Raw genomic sequence first — 21737 nt, forward strand, 5'->3', positions numbered from 1 at the left:
ATATATATATAATATCCTTAGATTTTACTAAATTATTTTAAAGACATGAATAACTGGAGAGATATTTTATTACTAATGAGTATAGAAATCTTACATTTTAAAGATAAAATTATCCTCTAAATTAATGCTTGTACACAATGACATCAACTTAAACACATGCACACACTTACCACCACCACAAATGATGTTCTTCTAACATCTATTCCTTCTAAATCATCACTCAACAACACTGATTCCTTACATGTATAAGAGAAGTACAGAGGGATTTGTATGTATAGGATACTAAAATGTGCAACATTCTTTTTTTTTTTTTTTAGATTTATTTATTTGACTGACAGATCACAAGTAGGCAGAGAGAGAGGAGGAAGCAGGCTTCCTATTGACCGTAGAGCCTGCTTCCTCGATTTTAGGACCCTGAGATCATAACCTGAGTTGAAGGCAGAGGCTCTAACCCACTGAGCCACCCAGGTGCCCCAAAATGTGCAACATTCTTATTGAAAAGTTACTCTATTGTATATCTCAGCATGGATAGTGACAGGCTGCAACCTATGCAGGTACCTATGCAAGGTCTAAGACTAAGGACTTCCAATTTATTAAATGATTTTTTCCTCAATATATATATAGGAATTTATGCTAAAAAGGTGATTTATGGATATGTGTCTATTTCATAAGAGATATATCTAATAAAGTATAATATATTAGAAATGATGATAAAGCAGCTTATTCTAGATACAATTCCTAAGCTTTGTGATATTTGAGATTTATTTTGCCATCACACTTCAACCTCATCAAAAAAATCTCTCCTGAATTTTGGTTTGTTGTATAAATGGTCTCAAATGGTCTACACGTTTTTAGTGATTCAATGACCTTAATGATGTCTATTCTGAATATACTCTTAGTTTGTAATTTTTGGATTAATTTAGTATATAATATGGGCCACTTTTGTAAAGATACATTCTGGAGAAATACCTTGGAAGAGAAATAAAATTGTGGTCCTGTACACTGTGCTGGAATACCTCCATAAAGGAAAATAAATGCATGAACAATTATTGAAAATATAAATATTGTGGCAGAAACCAAACATAATGCAGATTTACTCACCAAGACAAATAGGTCTATAAATATGAGCTCCACAAATAAAACAGCTAATTTTTTCATGAAATGTAAAACTTCTATTTTACAGTTTCTGAAAGTTCTAGGGTATGAGATTCATGTTTGCAGTGGGAAACAATTCAAGAAAAAAAAGGGAGGAAACCACAATGAGCCCTCATAGAAAAACTTAATTTTGACCCTGTGTTTTCTGTTCCTGAACAATAAAAAATTATCCAGCATTCCTGGTTTCTATCCTACAAAATGGTGAGACTACAGGTAAAAACAACAAAAACAAAAACAAAAACAAAACAAACAAACAAACAAAAACAAAACCAAATCAGAAAAATGTGGCAGGACATTTTACCACTCCTGGACTCTACCATAATCATTGTTCATACACTGATTTACCAGGTTGGAAATAATTCTATCCATTACATCTATACCACAAATATAAGGTATTTAAGAATTTGTGAAATATTTTATGACTATCTTGTAACTTTCTATAGTCCTTGTATTTATATATATATGCCACTGATAGATCTTATCAATCTCTAACTCTAAGTAGGAAAATATTATATTATTTAGAGAAATGTTAATTAAATATCAAATAGTATTAATTAATTATTGATATACTAATTAATATTAAATAATTAGAAAATTATATATTCAGAGAATTAAATAATTAGAAAAATATTATATGGTTTTAGAGAATGATAGCACTAGTTTAAGAAGAAGCAAAAGTTGATGGCAAAGGACAAGATGGCAGGGAAGTAGGAAGAAGTGCCTTTTCAACCTGTACCCTAAAGTGAGCTGATTACTACCCAAAAAACTCTGATCACCCAGGAAATCAGCCTGTGATCAGAATTATATACATCTGGATCTCTACAGGGGCAGAAGAATCCAATGGGCAGGTAAAGCAGAGTGGGAACATCAGACTAATATCGGAAGATAAAAAAAAAAAAAAAAAGTGAGGAGGGAGCCACCAGAGGCAACCGACTGAAAAGTAATACCCCTAATATGAGAGTGCCCTGCATCTGGGGAACAGCATTAACTTGAAGTCTGGTTTAAAACACTCCAAAATATCAAGGATCACAGGGGCAGGGGAATTGTGGGAAATAGTTTAGTCTAGATTATTCCTTTTTTATTTTTATTTTCTAATATTCATATACAGTTCATGTCACACCTCTCTCAGATAGACAGATCATCGAAGCAGAAAATCAATAAAGAAACAAGAGCATTGAATGACACATTGGACCAGATGGACCTCATAGATATATACAGAACATTCCACCGTAAAACAACAGAACACTCATTCTTCTCAAGTGCACATGGAACCTTCTCTAGAATAGACCACATACAGGGACACAAAACAGGACTCTACCAATACCAAAAGACTGAGATTATTCCCTGCATATTCTCATATCACAATGCTTTGAAACTGGAGCTCAAGCACAAGGAAAAGTTCCTAAGGAACTCAAACACCTGGAAGCTAAAGACCACCTTGCTTAAGAATGCGTGGATCAGGGGCGCCTGGGTGGCTCAGTGGGTTAAGCCGCTGCCTTCGGCTCAGGTCATGATCTCAGGGTCCTGGGATCGAGTCCCACATCAGGCTCTCTGCTCAGCAGGGAGCCTGCTTCCCTCTCTCTCTCTGCCTGCCTTTCTACCTACTTGTGATTTCTCTCTGTCAAATAAATAAATAAAATCTTAAAAAAAAAAAAAAAAAGAATGCGTGGATCAACCAGGAGATCAACGAAGAACTGAAACAATTCATGGAAACCAATGACAAGGAAGACACTTTGGTCCAAAACCTATGGGATAGAGCAAAGGCCTTCCTAAGTGGGAAATACATAGCCATCCATGTCTCCCTGAAAAAAATTGAAAAACCCAGAGCACGTCAGCTTTGCCTACACCTTAAAGAACTGGAGAATCAAAAACAATTCAAACGAACTCCACACAAAGGAAGGGAAATAATCAAGATTAGAGCTGAGATAAATGAGGTAGAAATCAGAGATACAGTAAAATGTATCAATGGAACTAGTATTTGCTTTATTGAAAGAAACAATAAGATTGATAAACCATTGGACACACTAATCCAAATGAAAAAAAGAAAGCCCAAATTCATAAAATTATGAATGAAAAGGGAGATATCACAACTAATACCAAGGAAGTAGAAACAATCATGAGAAGTTACTATCAACAGTTATATGCCAATAAGCTAAGCAACCTAGATGAAATAGATGCATTCCTGGAAAACCATAAACTCCCCAAATTGAAGCAGCAAGAAACTGACAAAGTGAATAGACCACTATCTAGTAACGAGATTGAAGCAGTGATCAAAAACCTCCCAAAAAACAAGAGTCCAGGACCTGACGGATTCCCTGAGGAATTCTAGCAAACCTTCAAAGAAGAAATATTCTCCTGAAGCTCTTTTTAAAAAATTGAAGCAGAAGAAAAATTTCCTGACCCTTTCTATGAAGCCAGCATTACCCTGATCCCCAAACCAGGCATAGACCCTCCCAAAAAGGAGGATTTCAGACCAATATCACTGATGAATATGGATGTTAAGATTCTCAACAAGATCGTAGCCAACAGAATCCAACAGCACATTAAAAAGATTATCCACCATGACCAGGTGGGATTCATCCCTGGGCTACAGGTATGGTTCAACATTCACAAATCAATCAATGTGAAATTACAAATTAATATGAGAAGAGAGAAGAACCACATGGTTCTCTCAATTGATGCATCAAAAGCATTCAACAAAATCCAGCATCTATTCCTGAATAAAACACTTCAAAGTATAGGGATAGAGGGGCCATTCCTGAACTTCATCTAAATCTATCTATGAAAGACCCACAGCAAATATCATCCTCAATGGGAAAAAGCTTGCAGCCTTCCCATGAAGATCAGGAACAAGACAAGGATGCCCACACTCACCACTTTTATTCAACATAGTATTAGAAATTCTAGCAACTGCAATAAGAAAACAAAGAGAAATAAAAGGTATCCATATTGGCAATGAAGAAGTCAAACTCTCTCTCTTTGCAGATGACATGATTCTTTATATGGAAAACCCAAAGAATCCACACCCAAACTACTAGAACTCATATAGTAATTCAGAAACGTGGCAGGATACAAAGTCAATGTACAGAAATCAGTGGCATTCTTATACACTAAAAATGAAAATACAGAAAGGGAAAATAGAGAATTGATTTCATTGACTCTAGCACCAAGAACCATAAGACACCTGCAAATAAACCTAACCAAAGAGGTAAAAGATCTCTACTCGAGAAACTACAGAGCACTCATGATAGAAATTGAAGAAGACAGAAAAAGATGGAAGACCATTTCATGCTCTTGGATCAGAAGAATAAATATTGTTAAAATGTCTATACTGCCTAAAGGTATCTATACTTTTAATGCCATTCCGATAAAAATTCCAACAGTATTTTTCAATGAGCTGGAGCAAGTAATCCAAAAATTTGTATGGAATCAGAAGAGACCCTGAATCACTAAGGAAATGTTGAAAAACAAAAATAAAACAGGGGGTATCACGTTACCAGATTTCAAGCTTTACTACAAAGCTGAGATCACCAAGATAGCATGGTACTGGCATAAAAATAGACTCATAGACAAGTGGAACAGAGGAGAGAACCAGAAATGGACCCTCAACTCTATGGTCAAATAATCTTCGACAAAGCAGGAAATAATATGCAGTGGAAAAAAGACAGTCTCTTCAATAAATGGTGCTGGGAAAACTGGGCAGCTAGAAACTGGGCATGTAGAAGAATGAAACTCGACCATTCTATAACACTGTACACAAATATAAACTCAAAATGGATAAAAGACCTCAACGTGAGACAGGAATCCAACAGAATCCTAGAGGAGCACAAAGGTAGTAATCTCTTCAATATCAGCCACAGGAACTTCTTTCAAGATATGTCTCCAAAGCCAAAGGAAACAAAAGCTAAAATGAACTTTTGGGACTTCTTCAAAATCAAAAGCTTCTACACAGCAAAGGAAACAGTCAACAAAGCAAAGAGACAACCCACGGAATGGGAGAAGGTATTTGCAAATGACAGTACAGACAAAAGGTTGATATCCAGGATACATAAAGAACTCCTCATGCTCAACACACACAAAACAGATAATCATATAAAAAAAAAAAAAAGGTAGGGGCGCCTGGGTGGCTCAGTGGGTTAAGCCGCTGCCTTCGGCTCAGGTCATGATCTCAGGGTACTGGGATCGAGTCCCGCATCGGGCTCTCTGCTCAGCAGGGAGCCTGCTTCCCTCTCTCTCTCTGCCTGCCTCTCCATCTACTTGTGATTTCTCTCTGTCAAATAAATAAATAAAATCTTTAAAAAAAAAAAAGGGCAGACGGTATGAACAGACACTTCTCCCATGAAGACATACAAATGGCTATCAGACACATGAAAAAATGCTCATCATCTCTATCCATCATGGAGATTCAAATTAAAATGACATTGAGATAGCATCTTTCACCAATCAGAATGGCCAAAATAAGCAAGACAGGAGACAACATGTGTTAGAAGGGATGTGGAGAAACGAGAACCCTCTTCCACTGTTGGTGGGAATGCAAGTTGGTGCAGCCACTTTGGAGAACAGTGTGGATATTCCTCAAAAAAGTAAAAATAGAGCTTCCCCATGAGTCTGCAATTGCACTACTGGGTATTTACCCCAGAGATACAGATGTAGTGAAAAGACGGGCCATCTTTACCCCAATGTTTATAGCAACAATGGCCACAGTCGCCAAACTGTGGAAAGAACCAAGATGCCCTTCAATGGACAAGTGGATAAGGAAGCTGTGGTCCATATACACTATGGAATATTATGCCTCCATCAGAAAGGACGAATACCAATCTTTTGAATCAACATGGATGGGACTTGAAGTGATTATGCTGAGTGAAATAAGTCAAGCAGAGGGAGTCAATTATCAAATGGTTTCACTTATCTTTGGAGCCTAACAAATAGCATGGAGGATAAGGGAAGTTAGAGAGGAGAATGGATTTGAGGGAAATTTGAAGGAGAGGTGAATCATTAGACACTATGGAGTCTGAAAAATAATTTGAGGGGTTGAAGTGGCGAGTGGTGGGAGTTTGGGGGAACCAGGTAGTGGGTATTAAAGAGGGCACCGATTTCATGGAGCACTGGATGTGGTACAAAACCAATGAATACTCTTGTGCTGAAAATAAATGAAAAAAAAAAAAAGAAAATGAAAACCAACCAACCAACAAACAAAAAAGTTGATGGCACATATTAAATTAATTTGGACCTTAATTAGGGAATATCACACTTGGGAGTCAATATAGACATTTTAGCCCACGTTATCGCAGTGAATCATGTTTGCTCCAAATGGTTGCAACATTATGCAACCATCTCCAACTAGTATTCCACATGATGGTGCAGAACCTGGAGCTACACCTTCTGGCACTCTGGTATATACATGTTACTTTTTTCTACCACTCTCCAGAGAGTTCCATTTTTAACCTCCATGTTCACATCATATTTTGTTTTGTTTTGTTTTCCTTTCTAAGGGAGTTTTGTGGAGGGGCACCTTGCAAGTGCATACATCATAAATAAAGCTCAATGAGTTGGTCATAAAGGAGAAACAATCTTATAACTACCGGCAATATCAAGAAACAGACCTTATCAGCCTTCCAGCGTTCCCTTTGCATGTCCTCATGTTGCAACACCCTAGAAAGTTAACCTCACCCCCACAAAAAAATCCCCACCTTTTCCAAGGTAATTGTAAAAGAGAGTTCTCTGTCACTAACTTTGACGATGAATTCTAATATTAGTCCATATAATTGAAAATCATAATATTCCAGCAATATTATGGCAGAAAAGGGCTCTGGCTTCCCTCTTGGAGAGACATATACACATATATTAAGTAACCACACTTACAGGAAGAGCTTTCAAATTACATGGTAGTACAGACAAAAATAAACTTCAAAAAACGTATACACCTGAAACTCAAATAATGCAGTATGTCAAATATACTATAATTAAAAGGCAATAATATTAAAATCTATAAAATATTTATAATAGTTGTTCATGACTTCTCTTGTATTATTTATATCTATAGTATAAAGACATGGTAAGAAGTGGAGGGAATTGATTGTCTCCAACTTGATATCAACTTAATATTATATGCCAAGCATTTTCTCTATTCATTCCAGTGCTTTTGGGAAAATATTCCTATAATAATGTTAATATCCATAAATGTAAAGTCAGAAAATCACTGAAATAAAATAATCTGTTAAGCAGTCTATTGGCCCTAGACTGATAATCTTCAGGTTTATATAATTGTCTTTCCCATCAGAGCTTCCTATTTGTAGCTGAAAATATGAAAAAGGCAATGTCCTTCAGATTATTCAAAGGAGCTGAATTTGAATACTTCTATGTTCAAAGTGGAACACTGGAAAATTATAGTGTGGAAATAGTCCATAGGGCTTTTGAGACTGCTGACTTTTTCGCTATTATTCATCTTCTTCCCTAGGATATTATTAGAACTCACTAAGTGACTATTATATCAGGTTTGGTCATGGAGTTTGCTTTGGACAATAAAATGGAAGTCAAGGTCAATGATGGACAAGTAATCAGTGTGTGTATTTGACCACATTCTCTTCTCTCTGCCATATCAACCTGGAAGATCCAGGTAGGTGTTATTCAGTAAGAATGAGGACAAAATTCCTGTAGGAAAAAAGCCCTCATCTAGTTCATAATGGATGTGTCATATAAAAGTAAAATAATCTTTATGGCATTATGCCACTGAGAAATAAAAGTTGTTATATTCACATAAAATAGTTTTTTTTCTCCTGAATAATGTTTTAGTCATTTGTCAACACAGAAATTTGACAAGGTGGTATCTAGGTTTTATTAATAAAGTAGTTACACATTAACTTGAGCTATTTACTTGGAAATTTTTAAAGGTTACACAATCAATAATGTAGGTAATGGTGTTGTTTTTCCTAATCCAAAAATGTGGAAATCTGTATTATATTACTAAATTAACAATGTCCTTGGAGTTGACATTTCTAAATGTGGTTAAACTTGCATTAGGATAATCAGGTGTCTATCCGGAGGAGAAGATAGAAAATATTGTGGAATATTTTCAGAAGCACCACAAGTAATCACATCTATAGTACCATATTTATTTGCATGCCCTCTGTTCTAGAACAGAAAGCTTTAATGGGTGGGTTTACTTCTACTTATTAGCTGATTCTTTGGATATTCAAGCTATTAAATGTAACTTGGCTTCGAGGCTATGTTTACAGTCCTTCAGTTGCCTTCACTTCTTCTCTTATAAAGGTGATGTCATTGATTAGGTTTATTCCTAGGTATCTTCTGGTTTTGGGTGCAATTGTAAATGGATGGACTCCTTAATTTCTCTTTCTTCTGTCTTGCTGTTGGTGTATAGAAATACTACTGATTTCTGTGCATTGATTTTATATCCTGACACTTTACTGAATTCCTGTATAAGTTCTAAGGTTTTGGAGTGGAGTCTTTTGGGTTTTCCAATATAGTATCATATCATCTGCGAAGAGTGATAATTTGACTTCTTCTTTGCCGATTTGGATGCCTTTAATTTACTTTTGTTGTCTGATTGCTGAGGCTAGGACCTCTAGTACTATGTTGCATATCAGTGGTGATAATGGACATCCCTGCCAAGTTCCTGACCTTAGCGGAAAAGCTTTCAGTTTTTCTCCATTGAGAATGATATTTGCGGTGGGTTTTTCATAGATGGCTTTGATGATATTGAGGTATGTGCCCTCTATCCCTACACTTTGAAGAGTTTTGATCAGGAAGGGATGCTGTACTTTGTCAAATGCTTTTTCAGCATCTATTGAGAGTATCATATGGTTCTTGTTCTTTTTTTTATTGATGTGTTGCATCACATTGACTGATTTGCGGATGTTGAACCAACCTTGCAGTCCTGGAATAAATCCCACTTGGTCGTGGTGAATAATCCTTTTAATGTGCTGTTGAATCCTACTGGCTAGTATTTTGTTGAGTATTTTCGCATCTGTGCTCATCAAGGATATTGGTCTATAGCTCTCTTTTTTGATGGGATCCTTGTCTGGTTTTGGGATCAAGATGATGCTGGCCTAATAAAATGAGTTTGGAAGTTATCCTTCCATTTCTATTCTTTGGAACAGTTTCAGGAGAATAGGAATTAGTTATTCTTTAAATGTTTGGTAGAATTCCCCCGGGAAGCCATCTGGCCCTGGGCTTTTGTTTGTTTGGAGATTATAAATGACTGTTTCAATCTCCTTACTGGTTATGGGTCTGTTCAGGCTTTCTATTTCTTCCTGGTTCAGTTGTGGTAGTTTATATGTTTCTAGGAATGCATCCATTTCTTCCAGATTGTCAAATTTGTTGGCGTAGAGTTGCTCATAGTATGTTCTTATAATAGTTTGTATTTCTTTGGTGTTAGTTGTGATCTCTCCTCTTTCACCATGTTTTTATTTATTTGGGTACTTTCTCTTTTCTTTTTGATAAGTCTGGCCAGGGATTTATCAATTTTATTAATTCTTTCAAAGAACCAGCTCCGAGTTTCATTGATTTGTTCTATCATTTTTTTGGTTTCTATTTCATTGATTTCTGCTCTGATCTTTATGATTTCTCTTCTCCTGCTGGGCTTAGGGTTTCTTTCTTGTTCTTTCTCCAGCTCCTTTAGGTGTAGGGTTAGGTTGTGTACCTGAGACCTTTCTTGTTTCTTGAGAAAGGCTTGTACCACTATATATTTTCCTCTCAGGACTGCCTTTGTTGTGTCCCAGAGATTTTGAACCGTTGTATTTTCATTATCCTTTGTTTCCATGATTTTTTTCAGTTCTTCTTTAATTTCCCGGTTGACCCATTCATTCTTTAGAAGGATGCTCTTTAGTCTCCATGTATTTGGGTTCTTTTCAAACTTCCTTTTGTGGTTGAGTACTAGCTTTAGAGCATTGTGGTCTGAAAATATGCAGGGAATAATCCCAATCTTTTGATACCGGTTGAGTCCTGATTTAGGACCGAGGATGTGATCTATTATGGAGAATGTTCCATGTGGATCAAGAAGATGTGGTATATATACACAATGCAATACTATGCAGCCATCCAAAGAAATGAAATCTTGCCATTTGCGACAACATGGATGGAACTAGAGCGTATCATGCTTAGTGAAATAAGTCAAGCAGAGAAAGACAACTATCATATGATCTCCCTGATATGAGGAAACGGTGATGCAACATGGAGGCTTAAGTGGGTAGGAGAAGAATAAATGAAACAAGATGGGATTGGGAGGGAGACAAATCATAAGTGACTCTTAATCTCACAAAACAAACTGAGGGTTGCTGGGGGGAGGAGGTTTGGGAGAAGGGCGTGGGATTATGGACATTGGGGAGCGTATGTGCTTTGGTGAGTGCTGTGAAGTGTGTAAACCTGGTGATTCACAGACCTGTACCCCTGGGGATAAAAATATATGTTTATAAAAAATGAAAAATAAAAAAAAGGTGATATCATTGAAACATTTAAGTAACATGTTTGGTCTACAGTTTCCTGTCTTGCCTGCCTGTCTCTATAATTTCAGTTTTCAAGGCTTTTTAAGTTTCTAATAATAATGCCCTTCTCTCAGTGTTTACAATACTTGGATAGTGAACCCTATATATTGAGTATTTAAGCTCCAGGGAATTTGTCACAGGTAAGAGACTTTAGTCAATCCCTTGTAGCAACCATACACATTTTTTTTCCTAATACAAGAATATGAGTAAGTATTTTATGTGTGGTTTGGTTAGTGAACTTCAAGACAGTGAATGAGAAGATTACATGATGCACCTAAGTAGGAGGAAGGAGAGGGTGATGGGACCGGATGCTCTAGTGGCTAAAGGTCTTGGGCCCCACCCTGTTCTCTTAGACCAGCACCATTTTTTCAGAGCCTGAGACATGCGTGCCCCTCACCCTCCCCTGAGAGGTGCGTAGAGGTCCAGACTAGGGCTCTCAGAACCGAATCCTGCTCTCAGAGCCTGAGACATGCACATGACAAAGCTTCCCCTGAGAGAGGTGTGTACAAACCCGGGGCTCTTAGACCCAGAAAGACCAGGCAATCCCAGACTGGGCCAGCAGTAAAATCTCAGTGCGCAATCACTGCTTGGAAGCTCTCAGGTGATCTGGAGCTGCCCAGAAAGCTGCTGCCACCGTGGTTTTGGGTACAAACAGAAGATCCTACATCGCCAGGGACCGTGACTTGGAACCTGCTCTGCCAGCAGCCAAGGGGTAATTTAGAAGGGCTCTGCATCACCCACAGGAGTGCACACTGAGGCTTTTTTCCTCTAAATCTAGAAAAACGATCAAAAGCAGTCAAAGCAAGAGAAAAACAAAAAAGGCGAACAAACATTAAAAACCTTCAGAGAGGATAAGGGGAGACAAGATGGTGGGGAAGTAGGAGGAGGAACCTTTTCAACCTGTACCCTAAAGTGACCTGATTACCTACCAAAGAACTCCGATCACCCATGAAATCAGCCTGAGATCAGAATTATACACGTCTGGATTCCTATAGGGTCAGAAGATGCCAGTGGGCAGGTAAAGCAGAATGTGAACTGTGGACTGATATTGGACAATATACAAAAGGGGAAGGGAGCCACCAGAGGCAACTGGTTGGAAAGTAATACCCACAATACAAGCGAGAGTGCCCTGCATCTGGGGACCAGCATTAACTTGGAGACTGCTTGAAAGCACTCCAAAAGAGCAAAGGATTGTGGGAAAGAAATTGTGGGAATCGGGGAGGCTAGGGACAGGGGGAGTGTGTGGAAAAACCAGGTCTTGGTCCCTAAGCGCCCAGTGCACCCAAGAATGCATGGGGTCCGACTCCTGTGAGGGGATGGGAGCCATGCTGGATGGCAGAATGCGCCAGCCCTGCTATAGAGCCTGAGATGAAGATGCCCCATATCCTCCCCTGAGAGAAGTACAAAGGCCCAGCCTGCAGACTTTGATATGTGCCATTGTTTCAGAGCCTAAGATGTGTGCACCACGTCTCCCCCCAGAGAGGTCCGTGAAGGCCCATCTTGGTGCTTTCAGACCTGCACCCTGTTCTCAGAGCCTGAGACCCACGTGCAACCCACAGCCTCCCCTGAAAGTGGTGCACGCAAGCCAGGTGCTCTTAGACCCAGAAAGACCAGGAACTCCCAGCCCCGGGCCAGTGGGAAAATCTCAGTGTGAAATTGCTGCTTGGAACCTCTCTGGTGGTTTGGAGCTGCCCAGAGAGCTGCCACTGCCTTAGCTTTGGGTACAAGCAAAAGATCCTGCATCCCCAGGGACCGTGACTTGGAACCTGCTCTGCCAGTAGCCAAGGGGGAATTTATTTGGGCTCTGAAGCCAGACTGAGGCTTCTCTCTGAGAGGGAGATCAGGGTGCAGTTCGTTTTCCTCTAAAACTACAAAAAACATCAAAAGCAGTCAAGTTTAGAGAAATAAAAAGTAAACAAACATAAAAACTGCCAGAGAACAAAAGCCTGAAAAAACCAATTAACTCAGAGCCCACCCCCATGAGGGGGGCGGGAGGACATAAGCAAGGGAGCATCATTGACTGAAAACCCATGTGGCAGACCCCTCCTCCAGAAAACAAACCAAGAAAGGGGAAAAGAAAAAGTAAGACAGAAGAACAACCACCACTACTTCATAGGAAAACTTTTATTTTTTACACATTCCTACTATTCTGGTTCATTTTATCCTTTTTATATAGATAATTATTTTAACCTATTTACCATCACAGTGAGCTGCCAGTCCATCAGATTCCATAATAACCTTATAACATGAACTTTTTGATACATACACCTGTGTTTTTCTTCTGCATTTCTGTTATTTTTTTTTAAATTTTAGTTTAGTCTAGTTTATTACTTTTTATTTTTATTTTCTAATATTCATATAGAGTTCAACTTCAAAGTAATCCCCTTTCCCCATTCAATTTTACCCCGAAGGGAAAACCAATTTTTAATCCCCCTTCATCTTAGGAAAGTTGAGTTTTTTAACAAAGATACCAAGATACATGCATGAAGAATCAAAACAACGTTCTTCGCACACCCTGAGAATTTATATCCACTTTTCTATCTTTTCTTCCACCACTGTTTCTGTGTTGTTGTATTTGTCCTGATAGTATATAAATCTTACACTAGGGATTCTTTACGATGAGGTTCTTCCTTATTTGCATATGTATTTTTTTTCCTCTGGTCATATAATTTTATCAGTCTTTTTGTTTGTATGTTTTTTTTGTCTACTTCATAAATCTTACCTTGGGGCCCATTTGGGCCAAACCTTCTCTTTCATCTTCCCTTTCTTTCCTGTATCTATCTGTCTGTCTGTCTGTCTGTCTCTCTCTTTTTTTATTCCTTTCTTTTCTTTTCTTTTCTTTTCTTTTGTCTCTCATTTGGGTGGGGAAGCCTGATTGCTCAGAAGTGTTCCAGGGTGCACCTTGATAACACCACGATCAATACATTCAGCTACATCTGTTCAGTCATCTCTCACCAAAATGACTAGGAGGGAGAGATCACAACTAAAACCAAGAAAGTAGAAACAATCATCAGAAGTTATTATCAACAGTTATATAACAATAACCTAAGCAACCTAGATGAAATGGAGGCATTCTTGGAAAACTATAAACTCCCAAAATTGAATCAGGAAGAACTCGACAACCTGAATAGACTGATATCTAGTAACGAGATTGAAACAGTGGTCAAAAACCTCCCAAAAAACAAGAGCCCCGGACCTGACGGATTCCCTGGGGAATTCTACCAAACTTTCAAAGAAAGAAATAACACCTATTCTCCTGAAGCTGTTACAAAAAATTGAAGCAGAAGGACAACTTCCTGACTCTTTCTATGAAGCCAGCATTACCCTGATCCCCAAACCAGGCAAAGACCCAACCAAAAAGGAGAATTTCAGACCAATATAATTGATGAATATGGATGCAAAAATTCTCAACAAGATCCTAGCAAACAGGATCCAACACCACAATAAAAAGATTATCCACCATGACCATGTGGGATTGATCCCTGGCTACAAGAATGGTTCAACATTTACAAATCAATCAATGTAATAGAACAAATTAATATGAGAAGAGAGAAGAACCACATGGTTATCTCAATTGATGATGAAAAAGCAGTTGACAAAATCCAGCATCTGTTCCTGATTAAAATGATTCAAAGTATAGGGATAGAGGGAACATTCCTGAGCTTCATTAAATCTCTCTATGAAAGACCCATCATCCTCAATGGGAAAAAGCTTGCAACCTTCCTGTTGAGATCAGGAACAAGACAAGGATGCCCACTTTCACCACTCTTGTTCACCATAGTACTAGAAGTCCTAGGAGCAGCAATCAGACAACAAAGAGAAATAAAAGGTATCCAAATTGGCAATGAAGAAGTCAAACTCTCTCTCTTAGCAGATGACATGATTATTTATATGGAGTACCCAAAAGACTCCACCCCCAAACTACTAGAACTCATATAGCAATTCAGCAACGTGGCAGGATACAAAGTCAATGTACAGAAATCAGTGGCTTTCTTATACACTGACAATGAAAATAAAGAAAGGGATATTAGAGAATCAATTCCATTTACTATAGCACCAAGAGCCATAAGATACCTGAGAATAAACCTAACCAAAGAAGTAAAGGACCTGTACTTGAGGAACTATAGAACACTCTTGATAGAAATTGAAGAAGACACAAAAATGTGGAAGGACATACCATGCTCTTCGATCAGAAAAATAAACATTGTTAAAATGTCTATACTGCCGGGACGCCTGGGTGGCTCTTTTGGTTGAGCAGCTGCCTTCGGCTCAGGTCATGATCCCAGCATCCTGGGATCGAGTCCCACATTGGGCTCCTTGCTTGGCAGGGAGTCTGCTTCTCCCTTTGCCTCTGCCTGTGTTCACTCTCTTTCTCTTTCTCTCTCTCTGACAAATAAATAAAGAAAATCTTTAAAAAATGTCTATACTGCCTAGAGCAATCTATACTTTTATGCCATTCTGATCAAAATTCCATCGGTATTCTTCAAAGAGCTGGAGCAAATAATCCAGAAATTTGTATGGAATCAGAAGAGACACCGATTTGCTAAGGAAAAGTTGAAAAACAAAATAAAACTGGGGGCATTACGTTACCTGATTTCAAGCTTTATTACAAAGCTGAGATCACCAAGACAGCATGGTCCTGACATAAAAACAGACACATAGACCAGTGGAACAGAGTAGAGAGACCAGATATTGACCCTCAACTCTATGGTCAATTAATCTTCGACAAAACAGGAAAAATCATACAGTGGAAAAAAGACATTCTATTTAATAAATGGTGCTGGGAAACCTGGACAGCTATATGTAGAAGAATGAAACTGGACCATTCTCTTACACTGTACACAAAGATAAACTCAAAATGGATAAAAGACCTCAATGTGAGACAGGAATCAATCAGAATCCTAGAGGAGAACATAGGCAGTAACTTCTTCGATATCAGCCACAGCAACTTCTTTCAAGTTATGTCTCAAAAGGAAAAGGAAACAAAAACAAAAATGAACTTTTGGGGCTTCATCAAAATCAAAAGCTTCTGCACAGCAAAGGAAACAGTCAAGAAAACAAAAAGGCAACCCACAGAATGGGAGAAGATATTTGCAAATGACAGTACAGATATCCAGGATCTATTAAGAACTCCTCAAACTCAACACACACAAAACAGATAATCATATAAAAAGTGGGGAGAAGATATTAACAGGCAATTCTCCCATGAAGACATACAAATGGCTATCAGACACATGAACATATACTCATCATCACTAACCATCAGGGAGATTCAAATTAAAACGACATTGAGATAGCACCTTACACCAGTTATAATGGCCAAAATTATCAAGTCAGGAAACAACTTGTATTGGAGGGGATGTGGAGAAAGGGGAACACTCTTACACTGTAGGTGGGAATGCAAGTTGGTGCAGCCACTTTGAAAAAGAGTGTGGAGTTTCCTCAAGAAATTAAATATATAGCTTCTTCATGAGTCTGCAAATGCACTACTGGGTATTTATCCCAAAGATACAGATGTAGTGAAAAGAAAGGCCATTTGTACCCCAATGTTTATAGCAGCATTGGCCATGGTTGCCAAACTGTGGAAAGAACCAAGAGGCCCTTCAGTGGACGAATGGATAAGGAGGATGTGGTCCATATACACTACGGAGTATTATGCCTCCATCAGAAAGGATGAATACCCAACTTTTGTAGCAACATGGACGGGACTGGAGGATATTATGCTGAGTGAAATAAGTTAAGCAGAGAGAGTGAATTATCATATGGTTTCACTCATTTTTGGAGCATATCAAATAGCATGGAAGACAAGGGGAGATGGGGAGGAGAAGGTAGTTGAGGGAAATTGGAAGGGGAGGTGAACCACGATATACTATGGACTCTGAAAATAAACCTGCAGGGTTTGAAGTGGTGGGGGGTGGAATATTGTGGGAACCACGTGGTGGGTATTAGATAGGGCACGGATTGCATGGGGCACTGGGTATGGTACAAAAGTAATGAATACTCTTACAATGAAAAAAAAAGTCTTGGGCTCAGGTCTATCTCAAGTTTTATTGTGAACATTATCAATACAACAAAGGTAATTTTTAAAGAAATTGTGTGAAGCTTTAATAATCAAGACTGTGACATAGGGAGTATTAATGATTAGAACAAGCCTTGCTCCTGACGTCCGTGCAGGCAGGGAATAGATGACCACCAAAGATAAATGTTTCTTCTAAGACAAGCATCTACTCCCCAGACAAATGCATTGAACTGCAATAAGGATCAGGCTGTTTTCAGCCCAGAAACCTTAAAGGAGGTCTAGTTTTCTGGACATTGCTTCGCTTTTCAATAGTCTCACCCAGGGAGGCATGTGTTTATTAATTCTTACCTAGGCAGGCACTATGAATTCCCACACTTCTATGTCCAGTAATGCTTGTTTTTAATCTCCTATTTCCAAGATGAATAGTTTTGAATACAGTCACATCTATGAGTAGGTACTCTATCTGCTCAAATTTTTGGTGTTGGTTATGAACTTCCAGTCTTGAGAAGTGTGTATATCCAAAGGCTGACAGATGTCCAGTTCTCAGAGTAATTCCACAGTTTCCTTAACTTGAGCAGCATTGATTGTACCAACAACAAAACTTTAAGGTCTTGGAATCTTATTGAAAGGTGCTTCTAGCTCAGTTTAGGTAGTGTTTGATACAGCTAAATACAGCATCTAGGTTCAATAAGACTAAATCTAATCAATTAACTTTTCACATTGGATTTCCATGTTACTCTGTGAGGATATGGCTAAAGCAGTGTTCATATGTTTAAAAAAAGCAGTCCACTAGCCTTTAATTAAGTTCTCTCCTAAGTCTCTCTATTTTAAAATTAGTTTTATGGGAATTTTCAAAGCATGAACAATACCTGAATATTCTCTCTTTGATGTATGTTGAGGCAAAACTGGAAACTGTGACCTTCTACTCTAAACGGGAGCATGAGCTTCTCGGAGTTAGAAGTCAACTCCGTGGGCAGGGATGATTCAGCTGGATGAGCATATGCCTCCAGCTCAGGTATTAATCCTGGAGTCCAGGGATCAAGCTCTGAGACCATATAACTGCTCAGCAGGGGTCTGCTTCTGGCTCTCTGCCTTGCTCAATGCACTCTCTCAAACTATCCCTCTAAAATAAGTACACAAATCATTTCAAAAAGAGCCAGTTATTGATGTTGATATTTTTAGTAGGCATCTTATCAAATAAAATGCAAAAATCTTTTAATTATCATTTAATAATAAAGCATTCAGTATTTAAAGAAAAACAAGATGAAGATCAAAGTTCAGGTACTCATTTGTATTTTGGAAGTATTAGATAATGATGTATTTTATGGTGACTAAAATAACATAATAAAAAAAGAAGTAATACTAGCAAAAGTAATACTAGCAAAAATAATAAAGGAATATATGAAATCATTAATGGGCCTTTAAAAATTAAACATCTAAGAGAAACTGTGTAACTCAGACAGTTAAAGTATTGGACTCTTGGTTCGGCTTAGTCCACATCTGAGAGTCATGCATTCCAGCCCCACACTGGACTCCATGCTCAGTGTGTGCTATACGTGTCTTTTTCACAGTGCTCCTCCTCCCAAACATGCTTTTCCCACATGAAGATAAATTTTAAAATGTTTAAAATATATAAAAACATAAATAATTAAACAATGATTTTACACTGGGACTATTTAAAAATATATATTTGCTATATAACCCGAAATGTATACCGTTGCAAAAGGAAATTCATTGTTTCAATTCTTAACTAATCATATATAGGGAGACCAGAAAAGGAATGGATAGTTATGATCTTAAAATGAATTACAAATATGATCTTCACAGATGAAATATACTTTACAAGAAAGTTCCCCTCTAAAATATATACAAATATGACTTGCCTTTTTTGCAATGGGATCTTCTGTGTAAAAACAAAATATGTAATAAATTATTCAACACAGTATAAAAGGATGAATGTCTTGAAAAGCAGGCTTTAACTCAAAAATTTCAAACTCTGGTTTCTTATGCTATTACCAACTAGGTGAAAATTAGAGATAGAAAAGGGAGACAGAGACATCAGCCTCATGTAGGGAGACAGAGACATCAGCCTCATGTATCTTTTATCAAATGGATGGTTTTGAAGAGATTCCAGAGTATAAAGGATGGTTCACTAACTTTTTCTTAAGTTCTTACCTCAGTGTATGTATTTTAAACATGCACAATGATAGTTCGACTGGAATTTTCCAAGTATGCACATTTCCTGCAATTTTCTCCACTTGACCCTTGTATGTTTGAGCCCACATTGAATCTCTGACTTTTTACTCTAAATGGAATAATTAGCTTCTCTGAGGTAGAGGTCAACCAAATGCGGTGACCTGCGTGGCTCAGTTGGTTAAGCATCTGCCCTCAGTTCAGATCATGGTCCTGGAGTCCTGGGATCAATCCATGAGGTTGGCTGTTTGGTCAGTGGGAGTCTGCTCCTCCCTTCTTCTCTGCCACTTTCAAAACACTTGCTTGAAAAACTCTCTATCAAAATAACAATATAAATCATTTTTTAAAAATTTCAGATACTGATATTAGGTACTTATTAGTATATTAACAAGAAAACACAAATTCTCCTTCATTATAATCTAATACTAATGAACTTGGGATTTAGATTGAAACTGAGAGGAAGATCGAAGCTCACTTCCACATTGTACTTTAGACTAAAGAGTAGAAAATAATCAAAGAGGGAGATCTGTATACTTCTAGGGCAGGAAACATTACAATTCAAGGGCTTCCAGTGAGAATCAGTCACAAACTGAGAATTGCACCATTAGTTTTGGCCCAGGAATTTATCTCAGAGTTATGGGTTCCAGCCAGACATTGGAGTACATGCTCAGTGAGGGTCCTCCTTTTTCCTCTCCCTCTGTTCTCCTCTCCAAGCATGATTTGTCTCTAGATCACCCTAATACCAACTAAGAAATGAACTCTTTTTCAAAATATAAAGAAATTCTTAACATTGGAAATAACGGAACAAGCATGCTCCACTGTGACTCTTTTAAAATGTATATTGGTTATAAAACCCATACTTTATAATTTTACAAAATGGTAACTTCGTTTCAACTCATACCTAATCATATATTGGGATACAAGGCAAAGGAAATGATAGATTATGATGTGGAGATCAATTGTGAATAACATTTTCATAGGTCCAATATACTTTTCCAGGAAAATGATTACTTTAAAAGTGACACAAATACCACTTACCTTGATCAGCTGTTGGGTCTCCTGTGTAAAAACACAAAAATATAAAAAAACAAGTCAACCCTGGATGTGTGAGTGAACATTGTGAGTAGCAGAATTTCCTTAAATCATTCAAGCTCTGGATTTGTATACTATTACCAAAAGGATGAAAATTCATAAAGAGAAGGGAGACAGAGAGACAGGCCTGGTGTAACTCATCCCAAATGGATGATTTGATGGCATTATAGACTATCATGAACTATACCAACAACTCCATAATCCAGTCTCCTTTCTTCAAGAAGTAAGCTGCTCCATGCAGAGTTCTGCATGGAGTTCTTCAGAGTTCCTCCTAGGACTCCCCTAAAGTTCACCCAGATTACTCTGACAGTCTGAGCTGGAAGAAACTGACAGAATGCAAGGAGGAGGCATGCAGAGTCAGGAATACCATGAAGCAGCCACTCAGAATTCCTGGCACTTCACACAAGATTTACGATCTTAAATTTAGTACTTATTAATGTGCTTCTGAATAATTAATTCTCATCTGAAGGAGCATTCTTCTTCATAGTATATCTCCTGAACCAGCAGCAACAGCATTTCTTACAGGGGACCTTGGGAGGAAGGCTGGTACTTGAGCCCAACAAAACTGTTGAATCAGAATTCTGGGCTGTGGAAGAACCGTATATGCTCTCCTTGGGATTCTTATGCATGACTGGGTTTGAGGGAATTTGTTCTATATTAACCACAAAAAAAAGCTATGAATTGAATGGACCCATGTTTTAGCCCTAGAACTCTCAAAAAGACAAGACATAGCCATGACCTGAGGACTTGGCTAGGACAGTGATCATATAGAAAACATATTGTTCACTAGCCTTTACTAAAATTATCAACTAAGTGTTTCTCTTTGAAACATGGACAATGTTAGTTCTACTGGAATTTTCCAAGCATGCACATTTTTTTAGCAACCTTTCTACTTGACCCATGTATGTTCAAGCCCACCTTGAATCTGTGGCCTTTTCCTCTAAATGGAAGAATGAGTTTCTCTGAGGTAGAGGTGAACCAAATCAGTAACCTGTGTGGCTCAGGTGGTTAAGCATCTGTCTTCTGCTTGGATCATGGTCCTGGAGTCCTGAGACCAAGCCATGATGCAGGCTGTCTGGTCACTGGGGAGTCTGCTTCTCCCTTTCTCTCTGCCCTTCACAGTAATCACTCAAGAAACTCTCAGAATCACAACATAAATCATTTTTAAAATGTCTAATATTGATATTTATTTATTGTCATCTTAACAAGAAAACCCAAATTCTCCTTCATTATGATCCAATACTAAAGAATTTTGGATTTAGACCAAAACTGAAGTGGAAAATTAAAGTTCACTTACTCATTGTACTTTAGAGGAAAGAGCAGAAAAATAAAATCAAAGATGGAGACCTATATACTCCTAGAGTTTTAAAACACTACAGGTCAAGGGTTTCCTGCAGTACTCAGTCATTAACTTGTTGCCCTCAATTTTGGTCCAGGGATTCATCTCTGAGCTTTGGGTTCCAGCCCCAAACTGTGCTCCATGTTTAGTGAGAGTCCTTCTTGTCCCTCTCCCTCTGGTCCTCCCCTCACACATTCTTCATCTCTTGCCTGCTCTGAACACATTTTAAAAATATACTCTTTTGTCAAAATATGAAGGAACTCATAAATTTGGGAATAATTGAACAGAGATGCTCCACCATGACTCTTTTAAAATGCATATTGGTTATACAACTCATACTTTATAATGTATCATAATGTCATCATTGTTTCAACTCATAACTAACCATGTATAGGGAGATCAGATAAAGGATTTGATAGTTTATGATGTAGAAATCAAT

General features: G+C 38.0%; 1 pseudogene across 1 annotated transcript in view; it reads right to left on the reverse strand.

Moving 5' to 3' along the window:
* The window catches only part of LOC309861946 (olfactory receptor 6F1-like), a 300844-nt pseudogene that overhangs the window by 40846 nt on the left and 238261 nt on the right, over nt 1-21737 (reverse strand). The window lies entirely within an intron of this gene.

Source organism: Mustela nivalis (genome assembly GCF_964662115.1).
Source record: "Mustela nivalis genome assembly, chromosome: 3".
NCBI classification, from domain to species: Eukaryota; Metazoa; Chordata; class Mammalia; order Carnivora; family Mustelidae; genus Mustela; species Mustela nivalis.